The sequence below is a fragment of the Pipistrellus kuhlii genome, unplaced genomic scaffold, assembly GCF_014108245.1.
Source record: "Pipistrellus kuhlii isolate mPipKuh1 unplaced genomic scaffold, mPipKuh1.p scaffold_m20_p_2, whole genome shotgun sequence".
Classification (NCBI taxonomy): domain Eukaryota; kingdom Metazoa; phylum Chordata; class Mammalia; order Chiroptera; family Vespertilionidae; genus Pipistrellus; species Pipistrellus kuhlii.
The window spans coordinates 19,073,533-19,086,150 of record NW_023425515.1 but is presented as its reverse complement, the minus strand read 5'-3'; the positions used below and the strand labels follow the sequence as shown (position 1 = coordinate 19,086,150).

At 40.7% G+C, this 12,618-nt stretch overlaps 1 long non-coding RNA gene across 1 annotated transcript; it reads left to right on the top strand.

The window, feature by feature from the left end:
* The first annotated feature begins 263 nt into the window (after window positions 1-263).
* LOC123652598 lies at window positions 264-9,955 on the top strand. Its single transcript, XR_006742029.1, has 3 exons — window positions 264-274; window positions 2,147-2,148; window positions 9,722-9,955. It is a non-coding gene; the product is annotated as an uncharacterized LOC123652598 (long non-coding RNA).
* Window positions 9,956-12,618: the final 2,663 nt, after the last annotated feature.

The window sequence follows — 12,618 nt, the reverse complement described above, 5'->3', positions numbered from 1 at the left end:
TTATATTCTCTCTGCAGGATTCTTTTACCCCAAACCTTCCAAGTTTTACATGTTTGAAAAAGCCAGAAGCTAACAGCACCCTATAGTACACCCTGAATATTCACATTTCCCCTTAAAGACAATGCAGCAAGCAGTGGAATGGAAAACTATTCTTTTTTAAAAATATGTTTTCATTGATTTTTAGAAAGAGGAAGGGAGAAGGATAGAGAGAAACATCATCGATTGACTGCCTCCTACATGGCCCCTGCTGGGGATCGAGCCTGGAAGCTGGCATGTGCCCTGACCAGGAATCAAACCAGCAACCTCTTGGTTCCTGGGTCAAAGCTCAACCACCGAGACACACTGACCGGGCAGAAAACTATTCTTTTTACATTGCTCTTTTGTTACTCAAACAACATGATAATGACATGAAGAAAACACTTATCAAAGGAGCATGCTTCTCACATTTCCCACTCCTGTACATAACGATTCCCTCACCTTGTTCTTACTTCCTTTCAGTTCTTGTCCATACACATTCATTATTTTTATACAAGTGCATCCACAATATGAAAACAATTTTGCAATTTTGATTTTTAAAAATGATTACATGATAAACATTTTCAAGTCTACTATGGGTTCAATTGTATTATTTATAATGCTTGAACATTATTCAACTGAGAGACTATTATAATGTAATCGATGATTTTCTAATTTGGGGCATTTAAGCTGTTTCTGTTTCTAATCTTAACACCACAAGGAACATCTTTGAATATTTATGCATTTCTAAATATCATGTTTTTGTGCATATATATGTGATATGTATGTATAGGTACACACACACACACACACACACACACACTCACATACACACCCACACACATTTTCTTCATTTGTATTATTCCTTCAAAGACAGTTCTTATATTGGGGAATACTAACTTAGTCAAAAGTTGAGAACATCCACACAGAAGCCAATGTTTTAGGTCATCCACTCATGAGGGTTAATGAAATTACAAAGGCCTCTAAAATCTTGGGATAAAGAGAATTCCAGCTGTACCATCAGAAATGCATAGCCTTTTCTTTCATATCTAGCCCCTTTGCTCTGCTAGAGAAGCTATTATTTGCATAATTATGTGATCTTGAAACTGGCAGAGCCCTTTAACCTGGAACAGGATGGCTGCAGGCTGGCAGATGTGTTGACATTGCAGGCTTGGACTCGCGCCTCTCGTGGCCCCATGAGCATCTGGCCAGCGAGCTGTGCCGGGTGCTGGTGGCGCACTGCCTGCTTAGGAAGCACAGTGTCAGCTTGCTGGGCCCAGGCCTGACGCAGAGAGGGGGTGCGGGAAGGCTGGCAGATAGCAGAGTTGCTTTGGGGTCATCTTCCAAAGCTCTGGAACTGTTTACTTTTCTACTTCTCTATAAAATGAGCTGCTGCTGCCATGAAGGGAAGGGTCAGAGGCTGAGCTGGGGGCCTTGTGCCTGGGAGACAGCCGTCCTTAATAAAACACACACGCACACCCCTTCTGCTTCAGCTGCCTCTTTAAAAAGAAGCAAATATAGCTGTCACCTTCTTAGAAAATGAAAGGATTAGCAACCTCCTGGGGAACCCAGTTTCACTCCAAGCTGATGTGGCTTAAAGTTTCAGAGATGCCAGCAAGGGATATGCGAGAGGTTGGGAAGGGAGAGGAACAGAGAGAAACATCATTGATTGGTTGCCTCCTGCATACCCCTTACTGGGGATCTACCCTGCAAGCCGGGTATGGCTCTCTATCCCTTTCCCTTCCCAACCTCTCGCATATTCTTTGCTGGCATCCCTGAAATCTGAGTCTCATCAGCTTGGAGTGAAATTGTGTTCCCCAGTGAGGTTGCTAACTGGAATGTGGAGTTCTGCAAACTAAGAACTCTCAGTGCCTGTGAATAAATTTTCTGCCCTTCGGAAGCCCTGGATCCTTTCTGCCAAGCGCTCAGAGCAGGAAACAGTCTTACATTTCTGTCTGCAATTCTCAAATCCTCTCTCAGTATGGTCTTTATAGATTACTAGAGGCTCCTTGCATGAAGAGATTCGTGCAATAGGCCTTCGTTCCCCTGGCTGCTGGCACAGGTTTTCCTCTGGCATCAGTTTTCCTCTGGCACCTGGGACCCAGGCCTTCACTCTGGCCGCCACCTTCAGTCGTGGCTCCAGGAGGAACGCTGCTCCTGTAGCTCCCTCAGCCCCCCACCTTTCCCCTCATAGCATGCGTCCAGCTCTGCCCGGCCACTCCATGCCTGCAAGCTTGCTGCCCAGAGGCCTGGATTGGCAGGGGGCAGGGCTGCTGCCATCTTTGTTGAGTTAATTTGCATACTCACTCCTGATTGGCTGGTGGGCATAGTGACGTGATGGTCAATTTGCATGTTTTTCTTTTATTAGTGTAGATGGTCTTTATAGTGCACTGGGGTTGATACACGTGTTGCATCTTTGGATGATAGATAACTCTTGCTGATCCCTGTCCTCTCCTTACCTTTCTATCTGCCATGAAAACTTCCTCCCATGAACCCGCAGGTGTTTAGGGGAGAACGTGTAACACACCTGCCAGTGAAAGGGTGATACCTTGTCAACTCTCGCTCCCCACCACTTTGCAGTCCTACACTCTTCTTCTGAATGCAGTAACAGATGGCTCAGTGCAGACATCAGAAAAGGGTGGAGCATCTGCTTACTTAAAAGAGCATATTAAAATGTGACATGCTGGCCCTGGCTGGTGTTGCTCAGTGGTTAAAGTGTTGGCTCACTCACTGAAGGGTCGCAGCTTTGATTTCTGGTCAGGGGCATGTGCCTGGGTTGCAGGTTTGATCCCAGACCCCTATTGGATGAATGCGGGAGGTGACTAATTGATGTGTCTCTCTCACATTGATGTCTCTTTTTTCCTCTCTTTCTCTCTCTCTCCCTCTCTCCCTCCCTTCCAATCTCTCTAAAAATCAATGGAAAAAAATCCTCAGGTGAGGGCAAACAAAAGTAAAACAAACAAACAAACAAACAAACAGACTGTGATCTACTTTATGTGCTTAATACATTTGTACAAATAGCAGAAAATACAAGCCTAGAGGTATAATGAGATAGTTAGGCTAATTCCATGCTTAAGTAGTTTAAAGGATGCCACCATAAGAATTTGAAAACAACAACAAAGCCTGAAGCTATGAGCAAGGGAAAGAAAGGCTTTGCTGATGCTCCTCCCTGGTTCTGTAACTTTCCTGACTGGCCAAACAGTCTCAATGCCCAGCAAGGCACAACTCACCCATGGTCACCCAAGGCACCACTCACCCATGGTCACACAGGATGTGCCAGGCGTGAGGACGGAGCTGAGTGTGACACGGTCCCTAGCATTCTCTCTGCCTCCAATGGTCCCTCCTCACAGCATCCTGCAAAATGTATTATTTCCAAGAATTGCAAGGTCAGTGCACATGAAAGAGCTCGGGCATGAAAGGGACATGGTTGCTACGTTACTTTTATTGCACATCACTCCAGACTCCGCCAAACTCTGACAAATGCAATTCTCCATTTCCTTCCCCAGTTGAAACTGGGCTTTATGCACGCCACAGCTTCCAGATGAATTAAATCTTCAAAAGAACATACTATGTCACAGTAAGCGTGACCTGTCATTATAGTTCTAAGTGTCATTGTTCTCTTTATTACTCAGTTCCCATTTGGGGCTAAAACAAAAGCTTTGATAAGTATGGAACATCCAGTAAAAGCAGAGATACATTTGAATAGCTGGAAATTGAATAGGGCCTGGTTACAAGTTTTGCCCATCGTGGCTTTCACATGAAGTGTTATGCTTCAAAATTAAATTCATCTCAAATATCCTATAAGGCAGGGAGCCGGCAACGACAGCCTGGGCTCTGGGATGGTGACAACACTGATCCACCTCACTCTGTAGGGTGACCTTAGAATGAATGGATCCCGTACCCAGTCAGTATACCCACCTATAAAGTGGATAAACATGTCTCCCATTCACCTAGATACAGAGTTGTTACAAAGATAAGTTCAATATGATGAATGCTTTTGCCACTTGACAAAGAACTGCTTGATGTAACATGGATGTAAGGTTTTAGAATTCAGCCTTAAAACTTAATTTTGAAGACAATCAGGCAAACACTGAACACGACCAACTTCTAACATATACTGTTACACCGAGCACTTCCATTTGTTTGTTTTTCCCAGGCCAAATAAAACTAGAAAGCAGAGCATAACAGTTCGCTCATGCTGCAAACGTTTGGACTGCAGCCTAGATTAAAGACAACAATAACAACAAACAGAAAGGGCACAGTTTCCCCAGCTACAGGAATTCATTTTATGGGCTCCAGTAAATTCCTGGCAAATACAAAGTACAAAGCAATCTGCAGTCTTTGTTTGGAAGAGGCCAAAGGCTACCCATTTATGGGGATGGAGGACAGCGTTCCTTGAAAGAGATGGGTACCCCCGTTTGAAAGAAAGAGAAGAAAGCCCACTGATGCTGGCGGCTCAGCAGGGTTTCTGTCTCAGCCCTTGCTAATTCATCAGTTTCCATAAGCAAGGCTAAGGGGGACCAATGGCAGCATTTCAAATTGCTGGAGAGGTGAAGCCATCAGGCACGCATAGGAGTCAGCCCAAAGCATGGGGTCCATGGGAAGCCATGGTTGGTGACACTAAGGATTTCTCTTTGTTTCCAGGCATTACGAGATTGAAAAGCTCCAGTCAGTTGCTCTTTAGGGGCATTTTTTTTTCTTTTCCACTAAAAAAGAGAGAAGAAATACCTTCCCATAAAAAAATAAAAAAAATAAAAAAAATAAAAAAAAAGGAAAAGGAAAAAAGCCCAAACAACTTTTTCCTTTAAAGATAAATGCTGATGGAAACTTTACTTTCTATATTTTCTTTCTTCTTTTTTTAACTAAAAGGCTTTCCATGGTGGACCTGGTATAAATTTAGAGCTCAGCCTACCGGCCATGAGATAAATCTGCATACGTGTTTTATTGGAAGTCACCTTGAAAATTGCTGAAATGATGCTGTTTACCTTGCTAAGGAATGATGCAAAGGGAGAGAGAGCAGGAGTGCCAAGGAGAGGTGATGTGACTTATTTGGCCAATCACTGTGATGGATGGCCTCTTGGTGAAGCTTCCAGAAGGCTGTCAGTAGGCCACCCCCAGCAGCCCCCTGGGCTCCCACCCAGACAGGGCTCATGAACCAGGGTCGGAGGTCGGAGAGTTTCTGGCCAGCACTGCAGGGGCCGCAGGGCTTCCTGTCAGGGTCACGCTTCTCCGATTCTATACATACAGTGGTGCCTCGCATAAAGAACGCCTCGCACAGCGAACGCTGCACACAACGAACTTCATTTCATGATTCATACAACGAACTTCGTTTCACACAACGAAGTCGCCCGAGCTTCCACGACCGCTTTGCCCGAGCTTCCACGATCGCTGCCAATGTATTGCATCCTTCCGCGCAGGCACTGCAGGCAGTCGTTAGTCACTGCGCTTAACTTAAGCACGTATCGTGGCAATCGTTCTTCATTACGAATTAAATCACGCACGTATCACGGCAGTCGTCCTTTTAAGTTAAACTCAATATTTTTTTTATATCATGATGTATCTAAATAAAAATAATAACAAAAAATTTATCTTTTTTTTATGTCATCTGAGCATATTTTATGCTACAGAACGAATTATTTTTTTTAACATGTATTGTTATGGGAAAACGCGTTTCACATAACGAACTTTTCGCATAACAAACTTGCTCCTGGAACGAATTAAGTTCGTTGTGTGAGGCACCACTGTATATGAATAACAATGTTTTTGCTCCAGTGCTAAAGATTCAGCAACTGCACACTGCCACTTGGACATCTAAAAGGATGGCAAGTTGGCACAAGGACAAGTTTAAGAAAACAAAAGTGGAATAAGAGGAATGCAGCACGTGTCATGGTCTCATCGTCATAGCTGACCACTTTGTACAAATTTGCTCTAAAAAATTCAAGGTTTCCAAGGAGCTTAATCACACACAGATCAATTTCATAAATATATGTGTAGATAGCCCTAACCAGTTTGGCTCAGTGGATAGAGCATCGGCCTTTGGACTGAAGAGTCCCAGGTTTGATTCTGGTCAAGGGCATGTACCTTGGTTACAGGCATATCCCTAGTAGGGGGTGTGCAGGAGGCAGCTGGTTGATGTTTCTCTCTCATTGATGTTTCTGGCTCTCTATCCCTCTCCCTTCCTCTCTGTAAAAAATCAGTAAAATATATTTTAAAAATATATATGTGTAGATAGACACTTTTTCAAGCAGTTGAAAATATAAAATAGACATTTCATATCTCTGTGTTCATGTAGTGCATGCCCACACTCTTTTAATGGAATAGATTTATAAGTGAGCCAAACATATATGTCTAGCTTCTTTAAGGCCTTTGTATGGAATTACAAGTTAGAATTTGAGCAGTATTATGGGACTGAAGGGTAAAATAGTATATTCTATTTTCATATATAGCATCATCTCTGGCTCTTTGAGGTCAGGTGGACCTGTTGGTCAAGTCATTGATGTCTCTAAGCCTCAGTTTCCTCATTTTAAAGTAGGAATTATATTATACTTACACAGGATCATTTTGTGGCTGAAACAAGGTGCATAGCTTAGAGGAAGAGCTCTGTGAAATGTCACTGCTGTAACTGTTACTCTTTTAATTTAATACTGAACTCACAACTTACTCATGACATTCTATTCTGCTTCTCATATTTCCAATTTGTGACCGCTTCTTTCCCTGTTCATATCCCGGATGATAACAAAGTTAGGGGCAAATGGTGAGTCTTTCTAAAGCCACAAGTGGGTAGTTGTTAATGCTGCTCACCAAATATTTCTGGATCTCTGTTTTCTATGCACATGGAGAAGTTGCACTTTTTTGAGCATAATGGTTGGATGGAACCACCTGACATTTAATTGTTGGTATAAGGTCCCCCAAACCCCAGTGCTCTAACTCAGAAAATATAGTAGAACTTTGTAGGGACATGCAGCACAAGTGAGAAACAAAGCTTTATTGTTCTCAGCCATTGAGGTTTGGGAATTATTTGTTACCACAGCATGGCCTAGTCTATCTTGACTGATATACCAATCCAGAGGAAGATACTGCTATTTCACTGCAGTCTTATGTTAACCAATGATGAATGATTTCTGCTACTATCCCCTCTATATGACACTTTATCTAGTCCTACAGCTCCTGAAAAGAATTGTCCATGACCTCAGCCCTCATATGTCTCATTATATCCTTGGAAATTTCTGGGGTGTTTACTATGCTCTATCAGAAGATGAATAGGCTCCTGGCTCTGTGCCAGCTGAATACAAGAGAAAGGGCGAGAAATGCCACCTTATCCCAGGGCTTAGGAGCCTCAGACTCTGTTTATAACATTCTAGGTCAGCTCTTACGAAGGTAGATGTGCAGTTGGCTGTATGGCAGGACTTGTCCTCTGCTTTTCCACATTTCCACCACTTAAGGAGAAAAGAGAAGTCCAGATTTGATGCAACAGGGGATGGGATATAGACCTCAGATTTTCACAGTCATATGGTACCACTGTTGAGCTGTTTGTACTGAATAAAGTTTCCTTCCTCAACACACACACACACACACACACACACACACACACACACACACACACACACACACTCTACCTGGAGCAGTGGGGCACCTGCAGGTACAGAGGAAGCTCTCCGGCAGTAGAATGAGGCACTGCTGATCATGAAGAGGGTCCCCTCGATGCACAAATATGCTTGGATTCTCTAGCACGTGTGCAGTGACAGCATTGATTTAAAAATGGTTTTCTGTTCTTTCAAATTTATTTTTATTATTAAAATTTATTTCTTGGTAGATGCTACCATCCCTCACATATTCACCCAAATTAAAAATCGGGCAGTTGTCCTGGAGTCATCTTTTCTCATTCCCACATTTCATTTACTTCTTTCACATCCACTTTCTTCCTCTTCATCCTCACACGGTTGCCCAAGCTCCTGGCTGAGGGAGATGAAAGTCATTTGCATTCCAGCCAGTAGGCTTCACAGCCCAGAGGGGGCGCTTTTTTCTAATAGTGCCCAAAGGGGACACCTTCTTCTAACCCCTATAAAGGTGTCTGCAGCTCTCTCAAAGGCCTGAGATTAGCCTCAACAGCTTTAAGGAAACAACCTTGGAATCTGCCTTCCTGCCCTCAGTCCTCCTCCTCCTGTCCACCCTGCAGCCAGAGTGACCATGCACAAATGTGAATGAATATTGGCACTCTCTTGTTTAAAGCCCTAAGGGGCTTTCACTGCCCTCAGAAAATACTCACTTGTGCATGTGGCTACAAGGCCCTCTGTGAGCTGGGCCTGGTTATTCCCAGCTTCTCCTTCATCCCTCCCTGCACATGAAACACTCTCTGAACTCCTTGTAGCACCAGGAACAGGACTGTGGTTTTAAGTCTGGAGGTCTTTGTCCCTATGTACCTGCTGTGTAGAATGCACCCCCACCCACCCAATTTCTAGGCTCCCCTTGTAAACTCTCTTCTTTTTGAGACACAACCAACATATCCTACCTTTGATGACACTTTTCCTGTCCAGCAGCAAGGATAACTGACCTTCCTCTCTCACACTCTAACTAAGCTTTCAAGGCACCTGTATTCTCATTCTGTCTGTCCTGTCGTGCCTTATTTTACTTTGTGTTTCCCCCCACCAAGCACAACCTGGGAGGGACGGGCTCTTTTTTCTATACTAAATAAACGAATACATGAATGAAATGCTGTTATTAGGGGTTGAATGCATAGTTTTTCAATGAAACTTAACAAACATTGAGCTTATTTTAATTTTAAGCTTCCACCTCACCTTTTAATTTAAATACAGTGGTTTAAACTACACAATTGCCTTTCTGAACTTGTTCATTTTCAAAGACTTGTCAGAATTATCAAGGGCTGAGCTGGGAGGGGTTGGGGATGAAGGAGATGTAATTGGGTATGCTGGTGTTATTCCATCACTCCCTTCACTTGATTGACCCAAAATGCAAATAGATAAAATAACTCGGGTTAGGTTTAAAGAGATAAGGCTGCTCTGACCCATAAATGGAATGGAGGAAAGATAAGGACATTCACCTAGAATATGTAAGGGACACTGAACTTCAAATAGCAATTAAATTGCAATCAAACAGGAAAGGGAAGATTTAAGATGAGAAAATAAAACCTCATGTAGGAAAAGACATGTTATAATTTGACTCGAGGATTCATGGTCTTCAGATTTACAGTTGCAAGAGAATTGCCTTCCATATTAAATAGAAGATTTAGGCCTCACGTTCTCAAATCAGTTGCTTTAGAAAAGGCTTTTACATTTCCATATGCAATTAGCCTCCAGTCCCACCTGTGCTGGGAGGCTGCATAGGCTTTGCTGCTGCACTGCTTGTTTTCAAATCCTGGATCTGACAAGTCCTTGCTGTGTGACCTTAGGCAAGTTACAAGACCTCTCTGACTCCATTTTCCTCCTCTATAAGATGTGTATAAGAATGGTACGTATCCCATGGGGCTTTAGTAAAGATTAAACACATGTAAGTTTAGAATAGTGAGTGCCTCAGTATGTGTTAGCTGTAATTATTGTTATTGTTATTTGAAGGCCAAAGTTATTAAAATATGCAAAGGAACACAGGTTAGGTGAAAAATATAATATTTCAATGGTCATTGAACCTTTTTAGAAAAATAAGTGATTCTATATGAAACACAAGTTTTTGTTTGACTCTTTAATATATCAAGTACACTGAGTGGCCAGATTGTTATGACTGCCCAGATTATTATGACTACCCCATCAATACAATGAAGTGAATTAGTTATGCAAATAATAATAATAAAAAAAAAACCTTGAGAGTATTTGCTTAGGAAGTTTTCAATATTCAGTATTTTTGGAAGTGTCAATGAAGTACTGATGCGGTGGTCATAATAATCTGGCTGGTCATAATAATTTGGCCACTCAGTGTATATTATATGTACAGAAAAGTGAGTAAAAATGGCCACATTTGTTTGTTAACTTCTTTCTGGTGGCTGACAACTCCATCCAGCCTGGGAATGGCAGGTTGCCTAGCAGTGGGTCTTAGCTACTCTAGCTAGGCAGTTTGTTCCAGGGCAGTGACTACGGATGTATGTGCTTCATACTCTGTGAAGAGATGTCAAATTCAACCTATGGGTGATGTCAATCATCATACCAGAAAATGGGAAATAATGGCACTGCTTTCAAATAAGGATATCTTTTGGAATGTATAATGTTTTAAGCAAAATTGGAAATGGATGCCAAAACTATAGGAACAAAGTTTTACACAAAAAGAATTCATAAACCTATTGGTTGCTTAATTAACCCATTTTACACTGATGACCTGATTAGTTATATTGCTCATAAGTTGCCTGCATGTGCTTTCTTATTAGGATTGCTCTGGATGAAGTGTCTAGTTCAGGGATTGTCAACCCACATGTCACAAGAATTTTTAAAACATGCAACACCTTAGTAAGGGGCACAGACCTCTTTCCCTTAGATTGTCAAATAAAAAAATCACTACAGTCCACAATACAATAGCCTCTCAGGGTGAAAATCAAAGTCTCAAAAAAAAAAAATAGAGTATTTTCTTGGGTGCAGAATTTTAGTAATTAGTTTATGTATGCGATGAGATGAAAAGGCTTAAAACCACTGTTCTAGTTCAATATTAAGTGTAACTTAAATATTGCCTCTGGTCAGCAGTATAAAACAGAAAAATCAGATTTGCCTTGAACTCCCTATTCTGTATTCAACAGTGTTTATTATACTCTATCTTGCAAAATTTCAGAAATGAATAAAAAAGTGAACATTTTTTTTCTCAGTTTATGAAGAAATCATTATTGTGTAATTTATCAAAGTGACAAAGTATTTTATGGTTTTAGCTATGGCATTTATATGATTGTCTAAGTTTTCATATTATGTGTCCAAGAAGAAATTTTGCCTGTATTTATTTCTGACTTATTTTTATGATCTTGCTTGGAATGTAGTTTTATAAAATTAAAAGAATTTAATACTTATCTGGCTAATCATAGAATCACAGAAGTTTAGAAATAAGGAGAAAATAATGTATTTCATTTGAAAGAGGCAAAAACTCATGTCTGGATAAGAGAATTTCTTTGTTAAGGAAATAATTTGTAGCCTTCCAGATATTTGATGTCATTGGTAGAGGATTTTTAGTAGCTACTATTTTAATACAATTAATTGACCCCAAAGATATTTTTTAATATAAACATTTCAGTTAGGATTATACCAGCATAGAATAATTTGGTTCTAAAAAGCAGGTTTTTTTTTTCTTTTTTCTTTTTTTCCTGTAATGAAAACTATTAGGACAATTTAATGCTCTGATTAATTTTCTAAAGAGTGCATCTAATTTTTAAAAAAAAATATATTTTCCCATTTTCATTTCTATTTTACTGAAATTATTTTCACTAGGATCAATTCTTTCCATTTAAATGTTATGTCAAGCATTCATTTGTGTCACTGATAAGTTATTTTTTAAAAAGGATTATAGCTTTGACCATAATGAGTTTTTCTCTTAAGACCATTATTTCTACAAAGTGCAATTTTCATGTGTCAGAGTTTTCATTACTAAATTTTCTCAGGAATATTTTATTTTTCTCACTAATTTTCAGTTAATATATTTTATGGGCTACAATTTTAATACTTGTAAAGTTTTGATTCTAATAGTAGTATTAATCATTCCTACCAGGAATGATTCATAATACATTTTATAAATGACTCATAATTTGTGTTTGTCTCTTAGCTAATACATGAGAAAAACAGAATGGATTTTATGTAAGAGAGAGAGAGAGAGAGAGGGAGGGAGAGAGAGAGAGAGAGAGAGAGAGAGAGAGAGAGAGAGAGAGAGAATGATTCAGAAATGCACAGTGAGTCACAGAGAAAGGCAGAGAGGAGTGGGCAGAATGACAGAATAAGGCCCAATGACACAGGTGGGGGCTGACTCAGAGGCATCTTCTTCTATGAACTGTTGGGGTCAAATATTCCTATGGGTTCATCTATGCTAGCTTGGCAGAATACTGGCAGAGGCTCCTATTTTTCATCTGGGCTACTTCTAATCCCACATACATTTCATGAGTACTATAACTCCAAAGAAGAAAAAGACGTGTCTGTTCTCTGGAGAAATTTAACCATATAGAACTGTGCACTGAATGTGCCCTACAACCTCGCTCAGTGGTCTCACCTCTGACGTACATAAGACCCCACTTCCCAGAGCTTGGCTCTGCTGAAATAGTTGAGATATTTTTCTAGAAGTTCATTAAATGGCCTCTTCAAAATGTGAAGAAACATTTTGCATTTGAATTATATTTCTGCCCTGCCTATCTATATAGATTTTTCTATCAAGTAGTCCATGGCCAGTCACAGACTCCCCCCCCCCCCCAAAAAAAAAAAAAAAATCCGTTTCTGAGAAGAGAAAATCCAACACTGGCAACAAAATACAACCTTTGCTATATCTGGAAAGTGCTTTTTTTAGAGTATTTCTTTAATATCATAGATGCTTTCATTTCTTTGGGGATAATGGCATTTGTTTGCAAAATGACGTGGGTTGTTTGAAAGGGAGCACATGTAAGAGGGCAGAGACCATCATGAAATCTAAGTCTATCTTTTT